Genomic DNA, 24,770 nt, shown 5'->3' with positions numbered 1-24,770 from the left:
CGAGCATCACACCTCTTTGGGTGGAAACAACACACTTTGGCTCTTCGGCCCTTACGAGTCTGGTTGCGTAACCGTTCTCAATGAGCATGCATATGACTCGATCTAAATAGATCGGCTACTCGGCGTATTTTTACGCAACGAGTCCAAACCTAGCCAAGGCGCAACCTCTACTCCGGCTCAGCGGCCCTTACGAGCGAGGTGCCCTTGCAGGCACAAGGATACGAGCCGATCTGGCATCGTTCCATCAACGGACATCATTATGCCGTTCCATTGGTTCCGGCAGCTCTTATGCCGACCATTTCGTCAACACCCCCCCTGCTCTACTGGCAGTGGTGCGACGAACCCTTCTACGTTGTAGAGGGCAAACCATGAACTGGGTAGCACTCTGCTATATGTCAGAGTATTCTGCTACGTTCTTTCTGAGCTATTCTTAGCTTCTTCAGAAATTTCAGCAGCACTTCCTCTCTTTTACGGAGAAAGCGTGCATTTCTTTTATCTATTTCAGCAGCATCTCCCCTCTTTGGTAGGAAATCACCACGCTTAATTCGGGAAATGGATGTGCAACGTTGTGCGTACTTTGCATCCATCAAGGTTGGAGAAACCCTGGGCCATAGCCAGGCCATACGTAATTGACTTAGTCTTTACGTAAAGAGCATTTTGCCAAAAAGTTGAAGCCTTTCCAATAGGAGCTTCATTCGTCAAGCAGAATCTTGAACGAGGAGCGGTCAGGGAATCGCATTGGCGATTTGGAGTTTGGTCTCCATTTTGAACGCTCATTTATGCGTCATATATGTAGTATAAGCATAAGCATGTGCTTTATACAGCGGCGGCGTAAAGAAATGCATATACTATTGTTCAGGGTGTGTAACTGAACGAAATATTCTACATATATAACAAAACAGAAGCCTTGGCATCGTTTGACGCGACGGCGTAAGTAAATACATTGCAGAAAGCAGGAGCCTTGGCATCGTTCGACGCGACGGCGTAAGTAAATGCATAATCGGAAGTGCAGTAATCGGAAGTGCAGAAAACAGGGAGCCTTGGCATCATACGACGCGACGGCAAAGGTAAATTACATAGCCTGTGCGATATAGGATGCGTCGGCAGAATCAGCAGATATACACCTAGATCCGTATCCAACGATAGTTACGAGGCGAGCGAGTGAACACCAAAGTGTTCTAAAGGGCTCAACCAAGAACTAGGGCGAGATACCATTTTAAAAATGCATATACTGCGTATTTGAACATAGATATATCCGACGATAGTTACGAGACAAGCGAGTGAACACCGAAGTGTCCAAAAAGGGCTCAATCAAGAACTAAAGCAAGATACTACTTCAGAAAGTATATTTTATATACAAACAATCAAATACTTGAGAGAGATGGATCAACAAAGCGAACTTACTTCAAATCGAGGAAGAAATGGCTCTGGGTTGCTTCTTTGGCTTCGAGCCTTCCTTCGAGAGGTCAGACTAAGTCAGATGAAGCTGACTTAGTTGAGAAAGAGGTAGAGCAGGTCAAGCTACTCAACCTAAGTGGTTTGAACCAAACAGGGTTCGATCCAAGTCAACTGGGTTCAGCAGGTTCGAACTCAGCTCAAGTAGGCTAAGTCTGGGTTCAGAAATCCAAACCGGAATCCGGACCAAAAAGGACTTTGACTTTGACTTTAAACCCAACTAGGTTCAAGTCAAGTCAACTGGGTTTGGACCAGGTCAAGTGGGTTCAGACCCAGGTCAGGTGGGTTAGGACCAGGTCAGGCAGGCTCAGACCAGGTCAGGTGGGCTAGGCTAGGTAGGGGAGGTTTAGGAGAGAGAGAGAAGGCAAGAGAGAGAGGGGGGTCGATTTTTATGAGAAGAGAGAGAGTGGGGAGGGCTATTTATAGCCCAAGCCCACCTCCTCTTGGGTTTTTCCATGCCCCTTCTACCCCCTTGGCTTCTTTTTAATTCCAAGATATTCCTTGGTGTGGGGCCCACCTAGATATTTCCATGGGATATTTTGTGGGTCCCATCAGATATTTTCTGAGGAATATTTCTGTGGGTCCCACCAATATTTCCGTGGGTCCCGCAAGAATTTCGGGTTTCCGGCGATTTTTTCCGAAAAATTCTGAGTACGCCATTCCCTTCGTATTGACGTAACTAAGAAAGTTGGCTCGCAGGAATCCTTTGATTTCGTTCAGGTAGGAAGTTATGGCTTCCAGAGTGTTTGAGCATATATTCGCGATTCGACGAATATCCTAAGTATAACTAGCTCGCAAGAATTGATTTGTTTCGCATTCTGAGAAAAAAAATGCTATTTTTACCGGTAAATGCCTCATGAATTTTATTCAGATATTTTCTGAAAAATTGCGGGTCTTACATCTTTGGTTAGGGAGATACGATCAACACAAGTTGAATTAGGGTTTTAATAAGACATAACGATTTCAAAAAAGTTGATCTGACTCTCTGACAGAGGAAAAATATCAAACAGTGACATAAAATTATGAAAAATTCATAGTAAATAACAAACTCTAATATGATGATACTACAATTTACAGATCCTGAATCGAATCTTGGATGACAAAAATAATGCAACTGCAAGTTATACTTAAATATGAACAACGATTTTAACCAACAGGAATCACGACTTGACTTTATATTTTTCTAACAGGGTTTTCAAATCCTAAAACCTCTGATTTTTTTACAAAGGCTCACTGACACATTCATGGATTGCATATAAAAAAATAAGAAATTTCTAACAAATATTTAAATATGAAGTATCATGATTTCTATGGATCTAAAATCAAAACACACGAAAATCTAAGAAAACCCTAAAAACTGTGATTTAAACATGGAAAACAATAAAAAAATACCTAACATCATAACAAAATCTAATTTAATGCTGGAATACATGAAATAAACATTAATATGACAAGAAAAAAAAAACACAAAAAAATCTATGATGCAAATTGATTTTATCTTTGAAAGGATGGATTTAGCCCATTTAACGGGTAAATCACAACTTCCATTGGTTAAGAACATAGAAGACGTACCTCTTATCGATTCTAATGAATTAGAATCCTGAAAATCACCCTCAAACTAAGTTAGATCATCTTCTTGGGTTGATTTTGAGGTTCTTGGATGGATTCCATGGTTAAATCCATGAAACAAGAGGCTCCCATGGTGAAATTTATGGTAAAAATATGAAAAAGAACTAATAAAAGCATAAAAAAAGATTAAAAGGTGTGCCTTGGATGGATGCAGCTGCAATGAGGAAGGAGAGGATTGTAGAGAGGAGAGAGAAGCTCCAAGATTGTGTTGAGAGAGGAATATGGGTCGAAGCCCCTATTGGATCTATTTATAAAAAAAATTTAGGTTTTTTTTTTCTAAAGAGTCCTAAAACCTATGGACTTCTAAAGAGTCCTAAAACCTATAGAATTTTTTTAGGAGATTACCTAATTACCCCTAACCTAACTAACCTAATTAACACCTAACCTAGACCTCTAATTAACCTAAAAGACCCCAAATGTGGCGCCACCTAGAGTGGGCCCACGTTGGATTAAAAATCCTGATTTTAAAACTTTAAAAATCTCTAGTTAAAACCAAAGTAAAGATGAATTTTTTAAAATCAATTTGAAACTTGCTAAGCTCCTAACCTAACTAGAATACTAACTAACTCTAGTCTAACCCTGACTTTTTCAAATGTGGCGCTACCTCGAGTGAGCCCCATTTGGTTTTTCAAAAAGTGATTTTAAAACTTGAAAATAAGAGGTTTTCTCAAAAGATATTCAAAGTAAATTTGAAATTGAAAGTTTTGAAATGGCATAGAGTTTTGATTGGGTCAAAACTCCTCCAGATATGACGCCAACTGAGTGGGCCCCACATCGAAGTTTTGAAAATTTTGAAATAAAGACTGAAAATGGCTTTGAAAAGGGGTTAAAATCAACAGGTGAAATTCGAAGGTTTCGAAAACAGAGTTTTGAGTGAACTGAAACTCTGGACCAGAGTCCTCAACCAATTAGGACTCTGAGATTTTAAAATTTTGAAAGCCAAATGATGAAAGTTTTGAAATATTTTATCAGAACTGGTAAAATAAGTCAGAAAATACAGTCAGGGTTAGAGTCCTAACTCAATCGAAACTCTGAAATAGAGTTCTGAATTAACTGGACTCTGCAAAATAACCTAATTTTTGAAAAATAAGTGAAAAGGAATGAAAACGGAAGTAAAAACAAACTTCAGTTTAAACTCCTAACTGGATTAGGACTCTAGGACAGAGTCCTGATCGGATTGAAACTCTAGATTTTTTTGGTATTTTCTGAAAAATAGATAAAAGAATTTGTGAAAACAATGAAAATAACAAGTATTGAAATCAAACAGAGTTTTGATCCCACTCGGACTCTGGGGACAGAGTCCTAATTGGACTAGGACTCAGAATTTTGGATTTTCTAAGAAAACAAATGAAAGGATTTTGAAAAACAGGTGAAAATAAGATAAAATTGAAGTCTGGTTCAGAGTCTTGATCTGACTAGGACTCTAAGGAAGAGTCCTAGTTCGACTAGAACTCCAAGAATTTTTTGTTTTCTAAAAAGCAAATGAAGAGATTTTAAAAAGAAGTTTTGAAAACCAATGAAAATGAAATAAGAAAATAAACTTTGGATAGAGTCCTAATTCGATTAGGACTCTGGGATGAAATCTCAGAATTTTGAAAATCCATGATAAAGGTGTAACAATTTTGAAATTTGGAAAGATAAATAAAGAGATTTTGGAAAGATTCTCGTAAAATTGAAATCAGGGTCAGAGTCCTGATCCAACTGAAACTCTGAAGAAGAGTCCTAATCTGACTGGAATTCTTGAAAAAGAGTCTTAATCCAACTAGGACTTTGGGATTTTGGCCAAAACGAAAGATTTTGAAAGGTTTTCTCGAAAACAGGTAAAAAGGATAGTAAAAGGTAGAGTTTTGATCCGACTAAGACTCTGCAAAAAGAGTCATGATCCAACTAGAACTGAAATTTTGACCAAAATGACAGAAATGTGCAAGGATATGACCACAACTGGTTTAAAATCAGAATGAAGTTTTGAAAAGATTCAAAAAGATAAAAAGATAGAGTCCCGATCCGACTAGGACTCTAGAATTTTTGAGATTTTTTATGAATGAAAGAATCCAGAAGTGACATCACCTAAATGAGCCTCATCTGAGAATTGAGATCAATTGAAATTGAGTCTCAAACGAATGCAGATTGTTTTCTGAGGAAAACAATTCAAAATATAAGATCTTGGGGGTTGGCAAATGGCAAAAATTTTGATTTAAAACCCAGGTTTTGAAATTGATTTCGAAAAAAAAAACTTTAAAACTCGAATATGAATTTAATATTTTGCAAATAGAAGTTCTTGATCTCGATAATGAGATGCAATGCAATGAAATGACATGTCAAATGCATGCAGTGTTATGCAGTGACACATGAAATGTAAACACTGGATGAGGGTAAAATTTTGAGGTGTTTGCAGATGCTCCTTTTTGCTACTAAGCCGGTATAGGGCCAAGCTTAGTGGCAAAGAAAAACACACCAAATTTGGGCTACATACAAAAAAATGCCCCAGTTAGAAGGATCTAACTGGTTATGAAGAAATTGGTCCTGACAAAAATGGTAGATATGAAATGGAGAATGATGAAGAGAGTCTCACCTTGTAGAAGTAAAGTTCAGGTTTTGCCCTTAACCTAGATGGGACGGGAAATACCTCATATAGAAATGAGGCTCAGGCTTAACCCTTAACCTAATCGAGAAATGAAATACCTTATCAGAATGAAGCTCAAGTTCAAACCCTTAACGTGATCGGGAAATGAAATACCTCATCAGAATGAAGCTCAGGTTTAAACCCTTAGCCTGATCAGGAAATGAAATACCTCATCAGAATGAGGCTCAGGTTTAAACCCTTAACCTGGTCGGAAAATGAAATACCTCATCAGAATGAGGCTTAGATCTAAACCCTTAACCTGATCGGAAAAATGAGCAATGACGGAATCCTTGACTGAAGAAACCATGATGGGACCTTCAGACTTTTGCACTATAAATTTAACAGGGGTTTTGCAAAAGGATGGAAATTGGGATCCCTAAGGCTTGAAAAGGGGTTGATTTTGGGTGCCTTGTAGTTGAGACTAAATAACTTTTGAATTTGATGACCTTTTGCGAGAAAATAATTGGTGGCTTAACCTCAAGCCAAAATTGGACTGTCTATGGTAGGACAGTGGGGATATAGGGAAGTGTGTGAATCTGAGAGCCCAGACGCTCAGATTAAAACAAAAAGGGAAGAATCTTGGACAACTCCCGTCATCTGATCCTAAAAAGGGATAAAGACAACGCCTAAATGCATCAAAATAGACATCAAGCTCTTATTTCATGTCAGAGTAACTTAAAATAATAGCCAATAAGATAAAAATTGTGATTGATTCAAAAATGATTGAAATATAAGTATATTTATATGAAAAATATTTCCTCTTTTTTATCTAGAGTATTACCTCCAATTGGGCTTAACTCTATAGAATCAAGACTCAAATTCAAAATGCTTGCCATTGGCTTTCTTTCAAGGAAGTTATCAATTTCCTTGATATGAAAAAAAAAAGAATTCTCATTGTGAAAGCAATTGGTGAAAGAATATTGATAAAAGAATTTCACAAAATTAAAGAAGATTCTTAGCAGATTTGGCAGTTTGATATTGTGGGATTCTTTTCTCAGGATGTTCTTTTTGTACTCTTTTTTTTTTTTGACAGAATTGGAGATCTCTTGGGTTTCTGAGAAGTTTATTACACCATCCTTCATTTTGGAGATGTCCTAGCTTTTCTCTCTCTCTTTCTTTTTGGGAAGGGTATGTCACAAACTCCTTCAACTTGGAGATGTTCTGATCCTTTTTTGTCAAAAGGATTATATGGAAGGTATTGGCTCATTGGTTCGTAGTCTCTTGATGACAGCAAAAATTAAATATCTTTTAGGGTTTGTCATGAGGTTCATCGCATTCGCCTTCAACTTGACAGTGATCTGAACTTTCCCTGAAAGGATCCGTCAAAAACTCCTTCATCTCGGAGATGATCCAAATCTTCTTTGGCCCCGGGGTCTAACTCATCCACCAGCCTTCAACTTAACGATGATTGAGAGATCCCTTTTGCAGATATTTAATTGTAGCTTAAATGATTGAGGAGATATGGATTTTTCTTTATCACCCAGGATATTTCGACTGCCTTGTCTTTACAAGAATGATCTTTAAAAATGTATCATAGCTTCGATTAATATCAATCACTTATGGCTTTATGACAACATTGAATTTTCTTTGTTGGCCATATCGAGGATTTATTCTTCATCCCTTTGGTTGGTCAATAGAAAGAATTTGGATTTTGAATCCTTCTTCGCAAAAGCTTCTCTCTTTTTGGAAGTAATACTGAAGGTAACTTGAGGTAAAGATTTGTGCAATAAAGATTTTAAAATCAACAAGTATTTGACGACAAATTGACAAAATGTTCTTGAAATCCTTGGTAAAAGCGAGTATTTAAAGTCCGACTTAACGCATCCATGACAAAAATTCTCCTCTCCTTTCTTCAAAAGAGAAGATTCAAAATGGGAAATAGAAATTACTCCCCTCTTTTCTGAAGAGAAGGTGTTTGAAAAATGAACTTTGGAAGAGAAATTAAGCTTTTGTCAAAACTTTTTAACATTAGGCTTCTCTTATGGAAAGGGGGTCGGTAATGGTGAGGTCAGTAAATTGGTGATGAAGAAACGAGTCCATCACACTCTCCCTGAAAAGATGGTCCTCTATGATGAAATGGCCTAGTATAGAAATTTGGGGGGCCACAAGGAAAGCGAGCCTCTGTCGAAGCTCTCCCTGAAATAAGGGTTCCTTCTGTGAAATTTGAAATTATTTTGAAAACGGTTCACAAAGACACGAGTCCCTTCAAACTCTCCCTGAAAAGGGGCTAAGTAAACAAAAGGATAGCATGCAAAAAGAATGATCTCCCTCTAACTCTCCCTATAAAAAGGGTCTCTCGCAAGAGAAAATGATTGAAATTGGTATTTGGTGACCAAAATGTGGAAATTGGAAATTGGAAATTGGAAATTGGAAATTGGAAATTGGAAATTGGAAATTGGAAATTGGAAATTGGAAATTGGAAATTAGAAATTGGAAATTGGAAATTGGATATTGGGTAATCCAAAGGTCAAAATTGGAAATTGGAAATTGGAAATTGGAAATTGAAAATTAGAAATTGAAAATTGGAAAATGAAAATTGGATATTTGAAATTGAAAATTGAGAATTTGAATGACCCGAAGGTCGAAATTGAGAATTGGGTGACCCGGAGGTCAAAATTGGTTGACCCGAAGGTCGAAATTGAGGATTGAATGACTCAAAGGTCGAAATTGGAAATTGGAATTAATATAAAAATTGAATTTAAAAGAATGATCAATACATATAGAGGAACTGGTAAAATAACCAATGTGTGGTTAGATTTTGTAAAAGAACCAATTTGAAGTTTGGTTTTTGGGAAGGACCGATGCTAAACCGGATTTGGAAGGACCAATTCGAAGATTAGTTTTTGGGAAGGACCGATGCTAAACCGCATTTGGAAGGACCAATTCGAAGATTGGTTTTTGGAAGGACCGATGCTAAACCGGGTTTTAGAAGGACCAATTAGAAGATTGGTTTTTGGAAGGACCGATGCTAAACCAGGTTTGGAAGGACCAATTCGAAGATTGGTTTTTGGGAAGGACCGATGCTAAACCAGATTTGGGAAGGACCAATTCGAAGATTAGTTTTTGGGAAGGATCGATGCTAAACTGGATTTGGAAGGACCAATTCAAAGATTGGTTTTTGGGAAGTGTAAACACCTCAAATTTTCCTTATCCATTCTCAGACAACCCTCCTCGTGCAGTGTCAACCCTAGTAGGTCAGTGTAGGAGTCAACCCCAAGTTTGTTGTCAGAAAATCACCACCTTATCCATTTTCACTAGGAAAAATACCATTTTACCCCTAGGTCATCTTGGACCCCAGTCAGTCAAAGACAACCAAGCTCATTGGTCAGTTTAGAACAGTTAGAATATCAGTCATTTCAAGCTCACCTGAGCTCACAATGAACAGACCATTTTCATTTATGATCATTCCTACCAAAATGGGATCATTTCTTCATAAATGTGCTCATTTCTCACTCAAATCCAAGCCAATTGTCTCTGAGTCAGTCAGTCATATTCTCCAGAGTCTAGCTTCAGCTCACCAGGAGTTCAAGTGCTCCAGTTTCAGTTCAAAACCATTTCCAAGTGTCTAGGATCCCATTTTAGCTCGTTTCAGCTCTTTCAGCTGAAACTGAGCTGAGTTCATTCATTAGAGCTAGTGTTCGAGCTTTGATTTTAGTTCATCTCAGTATTACTGACCTTTATTTTAGCTCAAACCTAGCTCAGGTTCGTAATTCACTTCACTCCAGTGACCATTCCGTACCATTTCTCTAAAAATGACAGCTTTTCTCGAAAATTTAGTCAGAGAGTTCAGTTGAGTCAGTGTCTTGTCAGTTCATTTGAGTTCTGAAACTCTAAAACCCAGCTCAATCCTGCTCATTTCAGTTCAATTCAACTCAAACTCTGATTTTCAGTGTCACTCTAGCTCGGTGGAGTCCGAAAACCATTTCTTGAATCATTTCGCAAATTTTATCAATTTTAACACTTTTTGAACTGGTACAAGTGTCAATCGGGGTCTAACATCCAAAATTCTTCATTTAGGGTTAGTATTTCGCATATCATTTCATATCATTTTTCAGCATTTCATCATATTTCATTTCATTTTCGAAGTCTAGAACTCCAGTTTTGTAAATTCCAATCCAGATTGAGTTTTTAAAAGCTTTCAGAAATCAATTTCAAACCTTGGGTTTCCAAAATTGACATTTTTATCCCTGGGAGTCTAAATTTGAAAATATTTTCTAGAGAAAAACAATCTGGATTTCTTTCAAACTCAAATTTTCAAATTCTACACTAGATTTGCTTCGCAACGGGGTATTGAATTTTAAATTCTGAGCTCATTTCAAAAACTGTCAAAAATAGCTCGTTTCGTCTAGAAACTTTTTGAAAATACTATTTTACCCCTCTAATCATCAAAATAAATTTCAAAATTGAAATTTGGACCTGCTCTGAGATGGCCCATCCATTTGCATTTGCCTTTTTAATTTATATATAAAAAGAAAAAAAATTATTACATTTTCTTTATTTTCTTTTTAGTTATTTATTTATTTTTTTTAATCTAAGGTGGTACCCACAAAAGGGTTGACCCTCTATCCCCCTCTCTTTCCTTTTTCCTTCCCCATTTTCTTCTTCTCCTTTTTTTTTTCTTTCCTTTTCCTTTTCTTCTTCTTCCCTTTCTTCTTCTTTTTTCTTTCCTTTTCTTTTCCTTTCTTCTTTTCTTCCCTCTCCTCTCCCACTCACGTGGATTTCTTTCAGCCCCCCTCTTTCTTCTTCTTTCACTATTCTTCCTTCCTCCTTTCTTTCATTTTCCCTTCTTCCTTCTCTTTCCTTTCTTCTCTTCTTTTTCTTTCCTTCTTTCTTTCCCTCCTTTCTTTCTTTCCCTTCTCCATTGTCCAGCCACTATATGGCTTCTTCACTTACCTATTCCCATAGGAATTCACGCCCAGCTCCTCCTCCAGCCTTTCCTCTTTCTTTCTCTCTCACATTCTCTCTTTCTCTCCCTTGATTCCCCTTTAGCTCCTTGCAGCCGGACCTCCGTCCTCCATCCTTGGCCGCACCAAGGAGCATCTCCAACTCTCCTGTTACAGCAGCTTGCTCCAACTTGAAGCCACCCTTGACCTTGCTTCAGCCACCTATAAGTTGCATCCAGCCACCTCCTTCATGCCAGCCCTCTTGGACACCTCCATCCCCCACGGTTGCAGCATCTTCAACCTTCAAGACACCAACTGTTGCGGTCACAAGCCATTGTTGGAGTCGGTCCAGCCACCTCCAAGTGGCCGACGCCCAAGTTATCTTCCCTACCTCCTCCCAATTAAATCCAAGGTGAGAATATTTCTTCTATGATTCTTTTATAAGCCTAGCATGAATCCAGTTCATAACTGGATTCATATGGCTAGCAGAATTATTTCGTGAATGGATAATGGTGTTTTCATGTTGCTAAGGTCATGTAAAAGAAGGGATTCATCCAACGGATGGATCAGATCCCTCCTTTCGACTGCCAACATCAAAAGAAATAAGTCATGCTCTCTTTATTGATTTTCGTTTCCATGTCATTTTATGTTAGAACATGCATTTAGGTTAATTCATTGAATCATTTCATTTACTTTGCATAGCCTTGTTAATATTTAGTTTAAAACCCATAGATTTCATTTTAAGTATAAAATCCATATGTTATTTCATGTGCATTCTTTTCTCAATAAATTCTATAAATTTCATTATTATTAGATTTAAGTGTCCTTAATTTTCTGCTAAAAATTTGGTTTAATTCGGATTTTATAACCCCATCAAAAAGATCAAAAACTTAATCAAGTTTTCTATTTTCCAGAATTTCCAAGCTCTGTTTTAGCAGACTTGTCGGCCTAAGATCTCCTAGATGGAAGATCTGAATCTTCTTCTAAAAATTGCAGTAGATTCACGATGGAATCTACTAATTGTCTTAAAATTTTGGAATCTTTATAAGTAGATTTACCTCTGGTAAAAATCAATTTTCCCAGACCCCTGGGAAAACCTTGATTTTTTCTTGTAAGGGTATAGACCAACTCTAGTGTGTTGTGTCCATTCAATCCATGAGTCGTTTGTCAAAACTTTCAACATGAAAGTTGTTCCTAACACTCTTTTCTGTCATTTTCCAAAATTTGGGAATTTTGGGGATTGTTCAATTATTTTTCTCAAAATTATCTTTTATGTCTGACAGATTCTCATGCCTGAGAATTTCAGAGATTCAAACCTCTGATAATCCTCTACCACAACCCAAACCGTAACCTGAATCCCAATGCTGTAAAAAGATGAAATTTGTCTTTGTTTGTCAGAGATATTTTCTCACAAGTCCAGCCATTTTCCCATCTGTCTGCTATTTTTCTTATAATTTTTCCCGAAACCTGTCTGTCTACCCTAAATCCTAGAGTCGCCGGATTCGATCCGACTTGCCGGAGATGTACAGCTCTGACCATGGGTCAAAACCAGAATGTGTAAAAGGAAAAAATTCTTGACTTACTGTCGTCTGTCACCCCATAAAATTTGGGAAATTTTTATGGAAGTTTGATATCCGAAATCTTATTTAGAATCAGTATTTTATGCAAAAATCATAAAATTTAGGGGTTTTATTTGAATTTCCATATTTAAAAATACCAAAAAAATATATTTTCGGGTTCTATTCTGTTCTTAGGGTTAGTATAAGTATCCATGCCAAATGTGGCTCAATTCCAAGTTCATTCGCTTTGTATGTTAGTTTATTTTTAAATTTAGAAGCGAAAATCAGACGAAAATCAAGTTAAATTTGATATTTTATGATATTTTTGATATTTTAAGGTTTTTATCATGTAAATAATCATGGAATGTCATATTAGAGTTAATTTTAATCTCATTTGCATTTCAACTTCTCATTTTTGCAAAATTTATTTCAAAAAAACCCTGGTTTCAAGGCCATAGTCTTGTTATCTGGGGCATTTTTGGTCATTTCGACCTAAATTTCAAAATTTCAAAATTCCAAACTTCAATTTTCCAAATTTTCATGCATATCATCATATTTAATCATATTGTGTTTGATTTATTTCATTTGATTTTCAAATTTCCAAAATTTATAAAAATTCTTTCAAAAAAACTGATTTTAAGGTCATCAGGGGTATTTTGGTCATTTTGACCTCAATTTCGAATTTCCAAATTTATTTTTAAAATTTATTCATTATTTCTCATGTTTATATCGAAGAAGGTATGAATTTGGGTTTATATCTGAATAATATCTGATAATTTCCAATATTTTAGGATAAATTCAGAAAAAACTACATTTCTATGCTAACATTGTTTTGTAGTTTTGCATAAACCTTCAGGAAGAATATTTAGTTATTTTATTTCTTTTCTTTATTCAATTCAATGTAAAAAGCAATGTAATATTTAGAATAAGAGTTACTTTTCAGCTTAGAATAGGGATGCATTGCATATAGTTTAATTTCAGCAATTTTCAATATCTGATGTATCATTCATGCACATTTTTCCAAAAACATTATGGTTGTGTAAACACCCCAAATTTTCACTCACCTCCCTGATATTTCCACCAAACATCATAATTCATCCCCTGAGATTGTCGGAGGGCAAAATGGTCATTTTCTGAGCCTGAAACTTGCAAAAGTCCAAATTTCATTTGCAACTCTCAAAATTTCTCTATTTTAGCTCAGATGTTCAAAGTTTTATGCCTGACAGGAGACGGGAATCTACAAAATCCTGGTTCAAGATTACATTTCATAAAACATGTCATTGCATATCATCGCATGAGCATTTCATATCACTGCACTGCACATCATGTCATTTCGAGGTCCAGAACTCTCGATTTCAAAATTTTCAATCTAGGTTCAAATTTCAACTCTTTTCAAAATCGATTTCAAAAGCCTGGGTCTTCAAAATTGTCAATTCTTCCCATTTTACCCCCAAGACTCTGAATTTTAAAAGATTTTCTCAGGAAAATGATCTGGATAGTTTCAATATGGATTTTAGCTTTGAACTTAACCATTTTATCTTAGATTTTGCCCTTTTGTCAGCAATTTCAAATATCATTCTTTTACAAAATCTCCCTACAGGGGCCACCTCTTTTCAAAATTTCCACAATTAGGACAAGTATTTCTTATTTGCCAGTTAGTCTAAGTTTTTATGAAAATTCCAAAAAGCGGTTTTACTTTCTCGCTTTATTTCAATAAAGAAGCGATGTGAGGTCCACTCTGAGGTGGCGCCACATAGGCTTTCCTTTTGTAAAACTTGAATTTCGAAAAACCCAAAAATATAGGAGCCTTGTCTCTGAATAGGCACTGCTAGGCCCTTTCTCTCTCCTTCCATCCTCTGTCATGTGTCAGTGTGGAGTTCACCCAGAGGTGGCGCCACATGTCATTTTCTCTCACCTTCCATTTCTTTGTCGTGTGTCAGTGTGGGGTCACCTTAAGGTGATGTCACGTGTCTTCCTCCCTGCACCTCCATTAATTGCCACTTGTCCTCCCTACATCTTCCTCTTTTTATTTTCTGACATGTGTCAGTGTGGGGCCTCTTTAAGGTGGCACTACATGTCTTCAGTCACCTTTTCTTATTTCATGCCACGTGTCATTGTGGAGCTTCTCTAAAGCAGCACCACATGTCCACCACCTTTATTTCTCTCTCCCTTGCCACATGGCACTCTGGGGTCACCCTGAGCCGCCACATGTCATGTTCTGTTTTTCTAGAAAAAGTAGAATTGTCCCCCCCTCCCTGACGTGGCGCCATCTGAGGTGTTTTCTCCTGCAGCTGACATGTGTCAAGCTCTACTCTCCTCAAAAAAAGCAAAAGACACATGTCTCTCTTTGCTTTCTTCAGAAAAAGCAAGTGACACATGTCTCTCTCTCTTCTTTCCTCAAAAAAAGCAAGTGACACATGTCTCTCTGTGAACACCCCAAATTTTTCAAAGTTTTGTAAAAATGACCCTTTTGCCCCTAACCCCGTTTTCTGAGAAAATCAAGTCATTTCTTCAGATTCTCTGAATTAAAATTCATATCGATATATTCAAAATCAACTCTGGATCCGAATCCAGCACTTTAAATCCATAATTCCTCAAAATCCGGATCAAAACCCATTTCTGAAGAAATTTTCTCAAAATAGCTCTTAAATTCTCAAAAAAATTCCCTTTTGTAAATATTTTTGCAAAAACACCAAAAAAATTAGTTTTAACCTTTGTCTTCTCACAAACTTTAGGATTTTATTCTAAAAATACAAAAAATTGAAAAATAAACCAAAAACCAAAAATTTGGAAAAATTTTGAGAAAAACAAAAGATTTTGAGCCTTTTGAAAACAATTTTGCTAAAAACCTCGAGAGCCCCCCCCCCCCCCCCCACCTCTTTGTAAAATCTCAAAAATCAGAGGGGCTCCTCTGAAAAACTTTTTTTTAGGGTTCGAAAAACCCTTCGTAAACAAGGAAAGGGCGAAGGTAAGGCGTCTCCCTCCATTTTCTCTCTCTCTCTCTCTCTCTCTCTCCCGATTCTCTCCGTCGATTCCTCCATCGCCCCTCCCTTTCTCCTCCTCCGCTCATCTTTAACAAACCCCATTCCTGAAGCTTCTTCTCCCTCTTTAAAAGAAGCACACAGGAGAAGCATTGATTCACCCGTTTTCACCTCCCCATTGCCCTCTTCTTCACGCCCCTCCATCTCGTCTGCACGATTCTCCCTCCTCCTTCATTCTTCTCAGCCTTCTTCCTCTTCCTGGAAGGAAACTCCATTATCCAGAGGAGATTGATCTCCTGAAGCTTCTGAAGAGAAAGCTCTTCCCCCCTTATCTTTCGGAATTTCTGCAAAACACGCAAGGTTACAGAGGCTTCTCCTTCGAAACAGCCGAAGATCAAAAGCACCTGTAATTTCATAAGGCTGCCTGCAACCTCAGAATCCCAGCAAGAGCATACACCGAAGGAGATCCGTTATCACCCCACCACCCTTCTGGCCCTCGATTTCTCCATCCCGAACATTCTCTCCCTCCTTCATAGCTCCTGCAAAATAAGGTAAGAATCCCTATCGCTCATCATTTTATCCCTGGATTTCGTTGATTTTTTTTAGAGTTTTAACACATTTTTAGAATTCGATCTCTTCTATTTTCATCTGCCATTATTTGTTAGTATATATTTCTTCACCTGTCTCTTCTTTATATGTTCCCGACATCTATTTCTGAGTTAAATTCACGATGAGTTTTCCATTTTGTTTAATATCTTCTCTTACGTATTGATGATCGACGATGCCTCGCAATGGCATCGCCGATTCATCCCATTTTTTTTCTCTTCTTCTTGAATTTCAGCTCTTGCATTTACTCTACTTTTTTTTTCTCTATAACCTCTGATCTCCTTTTTTTTCTTTCTTCTCCTGCTCTTGACCCATTGAAGCATCCACATAGCATCGATCTTGCATATTGCAAGTATCGCTATGTGCAAATATGCAACATTAAAAGAAACAGAGGTGTTCCAATATTTTCTTTTGTGTTATTCATTTCATCCTGTTTGTGTCATCAGATTTAGTGGATTCAGGAATCCTCATTCTCTTTTCTTGATGATTCTCGATTTTGGCTTTCATCGTTTTTTTTTTTTTATTCAATTCCCTGTTGATATTATTACCTTTGTTCTGAGACTCGATTCCCCTTTTTCTTTTTCTTTTCTTTTTTTTTTCTTTTTTTTCTCTTTTACCTGTCCGTTGCATTTGGGTTGGGCTAACATTGTAATTCCCCCAGAATATTTCATTATGGCAAAGTCCTGTTGTAACCGGAACCTGCATCTTCCATTCTTTTGAACCAGGGGTTTGATATCCCATTTTGGTTTATTATTAATTTTGTTCATCGTTGCCATCTCCTGTATGCTTTATTTTCATGATTAGTTGGTATTGATTATCTGTCACGGTATATGGATCTTCATACTGCCCTCGGCACCATGAAATGACTGTTGGATGAATTTGAGAAGTACTGTTTAGCTGTGGGGAAGTTGGGACTTGATCAGCAACTCGATCCTTATGCCTTGAGACATTTCCTTGGGTGGAGGCAACTCTCAATGCATGTTGATAAGGATCTCATTGGATGTATCAAGTCAATTGGGGAGGTGAAATACCAGTAACATATGAATCTGAGTTGTTTTGATGAAATTGCTAAGATATATATGGGAAAATCATCTGACAAAAAGTTTTTTTTTATGAATCCCCATTTGATTCGCTGAGAGCAACCGGACTCTGAGGCCAAGCAATGATTCTTTCATACTTGACTTCACTTGAATAAAAAAAAAAAAGAGAGTTGTAGTTTATCAAATTTCTGTGCTATATTGGTTATATTAATGTGGGTTTCACCATTAATTTTCTGTTTTGATATTATCTCTCCCAAGAAAGCATTGTATAAGCCTCCGCAGGTTTCACCAGCAATTGGGCATGATCTACGGTAAGATCTATTATAAATTTTGTGAATGTTCAATCCTTGGTAGAATCCGATGAATCCAGCATCTATTCTATAACCCCCAAGGTGCTTTACCCCATTCTCTTTAAAGTTCATGCTCCTGCGTGTAAGCCATCTGTAAGTTCACTGGTTCCCCTATAGGTTTGATACATATATTTCCAATGACCTTTTTATTCCCCTGTGTTTTGCAAGGGTTGTTGATGAAAATGATGATGGTGGAGGCAAAGTTAGAAAGACTAATATAAAAGCATCTATCCTCTTTCTTTTAGGTGCCCAGGATCCTCGATCTCCAGTTTCAGAAGGTCTGCAAATAAGGTAATATATTCATCTACGTCATATCAGAATTGCCTTCAGCACATAGTTCTCCCTTTTTCAATATCAAACTGGTTAATTTGCTAACTTAGCTTTATGCTATGTGCCATCAAGTAATTGCATTTAGGCATATAAGTCCAGCGTGCATATACCTCATATGTCAGGTTCGATGTAGCTAATCATTGTATGATTAACACCATTTGCCCCTGCAGCATATGTTCCCCTTTTCTTTTCTTTTTTTTTTTTTTCAGTGTATCTATCACACTACTTCTATGTCAAGCATTTCGATTCCAACCAGTGTCAGAAGGCAATTGCAGCTATATTCTCGGATCTGTAATTGGCTCAAACCGAGGTCATTAGATTGCCAGAGCACTTTGCAGAGCCCTGTTTGGGAGGACCCCCCCCGTGTGCCAAGCAGTCTCCTTCATCAATCCTGCCACCTGCAAGTAAATGGAAAGAGGAATGATAAGCTGAAACTAACTACTACAAAACCTGAAGGTCTGACTGAGTGCATCAAAACGAATGTTTACTGGTTGACGATCCATGGTTCTGGCAGCTTGCCAGTGACCTTATGCTAAAAACAATATACCGAGACATTGTTGTCAAGGCCAATCGTCCGTCTTTAATGGAATCATTTTGCGAAAAATGATTTGCTATTTGCAATTGTTGTCAATACTCATATTAATATCTGTATCTGCAGTGGCATTTCATCCTTAACAGCACATCACACACCTTCCACTTCAATACCAGCATCTCCCAGCCGGCTACTCACTACACTATTAACCCTGCACCACCGGCTGTTAGTGAGTATCTCAGCACCCTCATATAGGATAGGTAACGCTGGGGACTGTCACCAAGGAAAGCTTTCTTTTCTCTCTCCTTTTCCATATCAGGTTTATATTTCTCTGCAATTTACTGCAAGTTAAATTTATGCTGCAAAATGACTTCTAATTTGCAACACCATGCCAAACTTGTTAATTTTTGGTGACCATAGAGAAACAACGTGATGCTTATACTGTTAGCTCTTGTAAAAAAACACATTGCATGGTTCCACTGCAGCCATTCCCACTTTGGCTACCACAAGCTAGCTCAGCATTGTATTATGTTCCACTTTCACTACCAACCCCTCACTGCAGCATCACCTTGCTGTTTTTACACACCAACCTTCACTTGGCTGTGAGCTCTTCATAGGGGCTCATGACGGTTGTAGCTTATGTCACCCATCTTTCATAAACCATGGTGCTTATCACTGTATAAAGGTTGATCAATCCGGTACCTCTTCCACCTACCACCCATGGCACTCACTTATTTTTAGCCCAGCTGCATACCTCAATGTTCATGGCACTGCACATCTTGTTCAGCCACCCATGTACTGATGCCTTAGTACTGTCTTCACCTTCATACCATTATTGCAACACTCGCAGTGGTGCTCCCTGTTCCAGCTTGTCATCGGTGTACCCTCCTGCTGTAGTAGTTTTACCCAGCTCATTACCCCAGCCCACTCACTCACAACAGTATTTAAACATTGCTGTAATTTCCACACACTCACAATAGTGGTCACTGCAGTAAGAATTTCACTGGTTCACAACAGTGTTTGACATTGCCGTGATGATCCACTACTACTATCATCCAGCTCCACCATTTGCAAACCATCAACTCATTTCTCAAGCCATATGTATCCATATATATAGATGCATACATATACCTGTATAACATATATATGTATATATATATATATATATATATATATATATATATATATATATGTATGAGTATATGTATCATTCTCTCTGTTTTGTCATTATTCACATGAACATTTTGTAGATATCCACATGAGATGTGCAAAATTTTCTTCCTTTCTCATATTAACCCAGTTGTTTTGCAGGAAATATGAAAGCGATATCATTACTTGGGGTTGTACATCTGATTTCATCTATTGTAATAGTTAGATTGGAATGAGAATTTACATTTCTTGCTTTAGGTAGAATGAATGAGCATTGTAAATATCATTCAATTACCTGTTTTTCATGCATTTTTCCTTTATTTCTTAAATTCTCACAATGGTGAAACACGAATGGCACGTGCAGCATTTCGTAAGAGGTAATGGATGTTAAGTTGATGATCCACATCAATGGCCATAGTCAGGGTGTGGACAAAACTTAACATTTTTTTTACCTTTTACAAAATAACACTGGATCCGCATTGGATCCACTTTCAAAATCATCATATTTTCTTTAAATATTTTCTTCTTTTATTAGAATTTAATCTAAAATTAACTCAAAACATATACCAATGGCCATAGTCAGGGTATATTGAAAGTTAATTTCATTTTAAATTCTATAAAAGCACCAAAATGTATTGCATTCTTCACTTAAATTTAAATGTGGTTATTATATAATATATCCAATGACCATAGTCAGGGATATATTATATCTTCAACCTCACTTTTAATTCATTTAAAGAATGGGATAGCTTTTCAAAATTCCAAATTCAAAATCTTTAAATTCATTTCATCATTTAGGGTAGAATTGCATCATATTTTCAAAATTCTATTTCAAAAAACCCAAAATGATTGTGAATATCTCTTCTTCAAATTTCTATTTCAAATTCCAAATCTATCTTAATTTCAAAGTCCAATTTGACTTTGGAATTTCAGAATCATTTCATATTCGAACTCCAAATTCCAAAATCAATTCAAAAATTCAATTTCAAAGTTCAATTTAACTTTGAAGTTATCTTCTGATTTCAAAATCAAGTTCATCCTCTTATTTTCAATCAAAGTTTGGATTTGAATCTCAAAAACTTAAATTTTGGGTTTCTAAAACCCAGATCCATCTTTAAAGGTCCTATTCGGACTTTTCATAATCCAAATCCAAAGTTAAATCCTAATCTCAACTCGGATCCAAATTTCCATATATAAACTAAATTCCCCTTTTGGATCTCAGATTTCAGATCCAAAATCCATTCTTTAGGATCCAGAACCCAACTCTACTTTGGATCTCAGACTTCAGATCCAAATCCATTCTAAACCAACTCTACTTTGGATTTTAGATTATAGATCCAAATTCCACTTAGGATCTAGATCCTCATTCTACTTTGGATCTCAGACTTCAGATCCAGTTCCATTCTAGGATCTAGAACCCAATTCACTTTGGATCTCAGACTTTAGATCCAAATTCCATTCTAGGATCCAGAATCCAATCCTACTTTGGATCTCAGACTTCAGATCCAACTCCATTTTAGGATCCAGAATCCAACTCTATCTTGGATCTTCAGATCCAAATTTCATCTTGGATTCCAAATCTTGAATCCAATTCCCTTCAAAATTCCAAAATTTTACTTTAATTTCAATTTTTAAAGCCAATTCCATTTCATTCAAACCAAGTTCCTATCCTAAATCCAAAAATCAACTCAAAACTCTATTCAAAATCCAGAACTTGGATTCGGATTTCATCTTGAAATTCCAACTTTTTTTCAAATCCCATTTCTCAATTCCTTTTGATTTCCCATATTTCCTTCTAAATTCAAAACTTCAAAATTGTTATCCAATTCCATTCCAAATATTCATCCAAGTTCAAACTTCTAAATTCAAAGTCCATTTATGACTTTGAAAATTTCCTTCATTCTCTTTTTATCTCAAGACTTCAAAATCAATTTCCAAATTCCAGATTTATTTTCCCAAGCTCTTGATTATTCTAAAAACTTAGAACTTTAATCTTAAGTTCTAAGTTAAGAATCATTTCTTCACTTTATCAGATTCACTTGGAAATTCTTCAAAATATTTTCAAAAGAGCATACATCTTTGCATTTGCACAAGCATGATTCTTTGTGCATTTAGACTTAGGATAAATACTTAGATAAATTCTTAGCAAAACAAAAGGCACAAATTCGACCCTTGGTTCGATTACCCCTGGTAAAGGCGCCAGGAACGGTCGAACCTCGTACCGACGAGCGGATCCCGTCTCCCAGTTTTCCCGCAAATATTTCAAAAATGGAGGCGAGTTATTTCAAAATGTATCCAAGCACAATCCCCTCCTGGACCATAAAATGGCTCTTTTCCCAACTAAGGACAAAATTTGTCTCCGCACACCTACTCAGTACTCGAGTAAGTTTTTGGAGGCAATCTTCAAAAGAAGAGCCATACACTGAAAAATTGTCCATGAAAACTTCCATCACATCATCTATCATGTCCGAAAAGATAGCAAGCATGCACCTCTGAAAAGTGGCCGAGGCATTGCAGAGCCCGAACGACATACGTCTAAACGCGAAGGTGCCATAAGGACATGTAAACATAGTCTTCTTCTGGTCGTCAGGATGGACAGCTACCTGATTGTATCCTGAATATCCATCTAGAAAACAGTAGTAGCTCTGTTTTGCGACTCTCTCTAAGATCTGATCAATGAATGGCAATGGAAAATGATCTTTCCTAGTTGCCACATTCAGCTTCCTATAATCGATGCAAACTCGCCATCCTGTAGTGGTCCTCATCGGAATTTTCTCACCCTTCTTGTTCTCAACCACAGTGAGTCCTGACTTCTTCGGCACAACCTGAATCGGACTGACCCACTGGCTATCAGAAATAGGGTAAATGATTCTGGCATCCAACCACTTCACCACCTCGTTCTTCACCACTTCCTTCATGTTGGGGTTTAGCCTTCTCTGCATATCCCTAACAGGCTTGACTTTCTCATTACAATGAATTCTATGCATGCAGAATAAAGGATCAATCCCCTTCAGATCAGCAACTCCCCAGCCAATCGCTGCCTTGTGCTCTCGAAGAATAGTCAGCAATCTCTGCTCCTGCTCCTCAGTGAGCAGGGACGAGATGATCACAGGCAGAGTCTCATCATCTCCAAGGTATGCATACTTGAGTGAATCCGGTAAGGGTTTCAACTCAAGTTTCGGAGGTGACTCGATCGAAGATTTGGCGGGGGTCTCCGCAAGTGGGGGAAGAGTCTCAATGATAGCTCCCCAAGGTGTTCTCTCTGACGACACTCTAGACACATCTACACTGTCTACACCACTATTCTTCTCTATATGGTACAAATCTAAAGAATCCTCAGTAATATACAGATCGGGCTGCTCCTCCAATAACTCCTGCGCAATATCTATATGAAAGCAGTCCATGTCTCCCGCTGGTCCCAATGCGGCATTGAAAATATTCAACTTGACCTTTTTATTGCCGAATGAGAGATCCATGGCTCCGGTCCTACAGTTGATGCACGCATTGGCAGTTGCCAAGAATGGTCTGCCTAAAATGATTGGAGTCTGGTGCTGGCTATCCACTCCTTCCATATCCAAAATAATGAAATCGACGGGAAAATAAAAGTCAACCACCTTAACTAGCACGTCCTCCAAGACACCTCTCGGTACCTTGACAGAACGATCTGCCAGTTGAAGTGTAATAGGAGTCGATCTCATCTCTCCTAGCCCGAAAGAATCAAAGAAATACCCGGGCAGAATGTTCACACTTGCTCCAAGATCGAGCAATGCACGTTCTATCCGGATGTTCCTTATGGTACACGCAATGATCGGGGCTCCAGGGTCCTTGAGCTTTGGTGGTGTCTGATGCTGAAGTACTGAACTCACCTGCTCAGTAAGATGGACCCTGTTAGGAACTCTCTCTCTAGATTTACGCTTCTGCGTACATAGTTCCTTCAGGAATTTGGCATATGCCGACACCTGCTGAATCACATCAAGCAAAGGTAAGTTGATCTGCACATGCTTGAAGATGTCAAGCATGTCCTGGATCTTCGCACCTTGCTTTCCTCTATATCCAAGAGACTCTAATGCTTTGGGATAGGGTGGTGGGGGAATATACTCGGGTGGTTCCTTCTCTTTGTGAGAAGGCTCACTCCTATCTTTCTTCTGCCTTGAGGATGAAGATGAAGATGAGGATGGGGATGATAATGATGGCTGAGCCGACGTAGGTGAAACAATGATCTCTGGCTCCTTTATCCTCTCTCTACTCTCTCTCTTTGCTCTCGACGTGATACTCACGTCCACTCCTCAGGGCCATAACAGATTTGGCCTGCTGCTGTGTCTCAGTATGAAACAGGCCTCCAGTCATCTGGTCCTTGCCCTTCGGGTTCATGACAGCCTGACTCGGCAATGTACCCTCGGGTCTCCTACTAATAGCCTTAGCTAACTGTCCCATTTGCGACTCTAACTTTGCAATGGACTGCGTATGTGAGCTCAATATCTGGCTACACTTCTCGAAGGCATTCTGATTAGAGGTTTTCACCTCTTGGAATGCCTGGAGAAGTCTCTCCTCAAAAGATGTCTGCGGGGCAGACTCCTACTGAATCGGGGGAGGGACTGAAGAAGAAGAAGACTGAGAATAGCTCGGTCTTTGGAATTGCTGAGTAAAAGATGGTTGCCGATCTGGCTGAGAGGATGTAGGCATCTGCATGGAAGACTATGGATTCTTCCATGAAAAATTGGGGTGGTTACGCCAACCCGGATTATATGTCGATGAAAATGGGTTATTCGGCGGTCTGACGTAACCCTGAGCTGCCTGAACTTGTTCTTGAACAAATTCAGGATACTGAGCTGCCGAAGGGCACTCAGTGATATCGTGCGCCGGACTGGCATAAAGAGTACACACCTGCTGTGTAGTGGATGGTCCTGAGAGAAGCTGGTCCAGCTTCTGAGCAATCATGTCTACCTTGCACTGTAATGCAGTAGATGGACCAATCTCAAGAACACCAGCTTTCTTCTGAATGCTGGGTGTGGCTCTATCCGAATGAGAACTCGAAGCATGGTGTAGGGAATTCTCGGCCAATGTATCAAATAACCTCCATGCTTCGTCCTCGCTCTTTAGCATGAATGTCCCTCCACATGAAGAGTCGATCATCTGACGATTCTTGTCAGACAATCCATCGTAGAAGCTCTGCACCAGTTGCCATTTCGGCACCTGATGATGGGGACATTTCCTGAGGAGATCCTTCATTCTCTCCCAGGTCTCATGAAAGCGCTCACCATCTAGCTCTGAAAAGCTAGTGATGGCTCTACAATATTGGTTTGTACGACCAATGGGGAAGTATTTCCGAAGAAACTCCTGCTGCAACTGATCCTAGGACTCTATTTCTACAGAATCTAAGGACTTAAGCCAATACTTGGCTTTGTCCTTCAATGAAAAAGGGAATAGAGTCAACCTCAAGGCGTCATCATCGAAATTCTGTATCTTAACCGTAGAACAGATTTTGAGGAATTCATCTAAATGGCGGTAGGGATCCTCGTGACTAAGGCCATAAAAAGATGGGAGCATTTGAATAATGCTGGCCTTAATCTCATAATGAGGCGCTCCTACATCGGGTCTCCGAATGCAGGATGCCTGAACATAGTCTGTGGGAA

The 24,770-nt window shown here is 38.2% G+C and overlaps 1 non-coding gene across 1 annotated transcript; it reads left to right on the top strand.

The window, feature by feature from the left end:
- The first annotated feature begins 24,328 nt into the window (after positions 1–24,328).
- Positions 24,329–24,433, top strand: LOC149828611 (small nucleolar RNA R71). The gene has a single exon (XR_016434502.1). It is a non-coding gene; the product is annotated as a small nucleolar RNA R71 (small nucleolar RNA).
- Positions 24,434–24,770: the final 337 nt, after the last annotated feature.

Source organism: Nuphar pumila, chromosome 9 (assembly GCF_984573655.1).
Source record: "Nuphar pumila chromosome 9, dmNupPumi1.hap1.1, whole genome shotgun sequence".
NCBI classification, from domain to species: domain Eukaryota; kingdom Viridiplantae; phylum Streptophyta; class Magnoliopsida; order Nymphaeales; family Nymphaeaceae; genus Nuphar; species Nuphar pumila.
The sequence above is the reverse complement of the archived record's forward strand: the minus strand, read 5'-3'. Positions and strand labels throughout refer to the sequence as shown.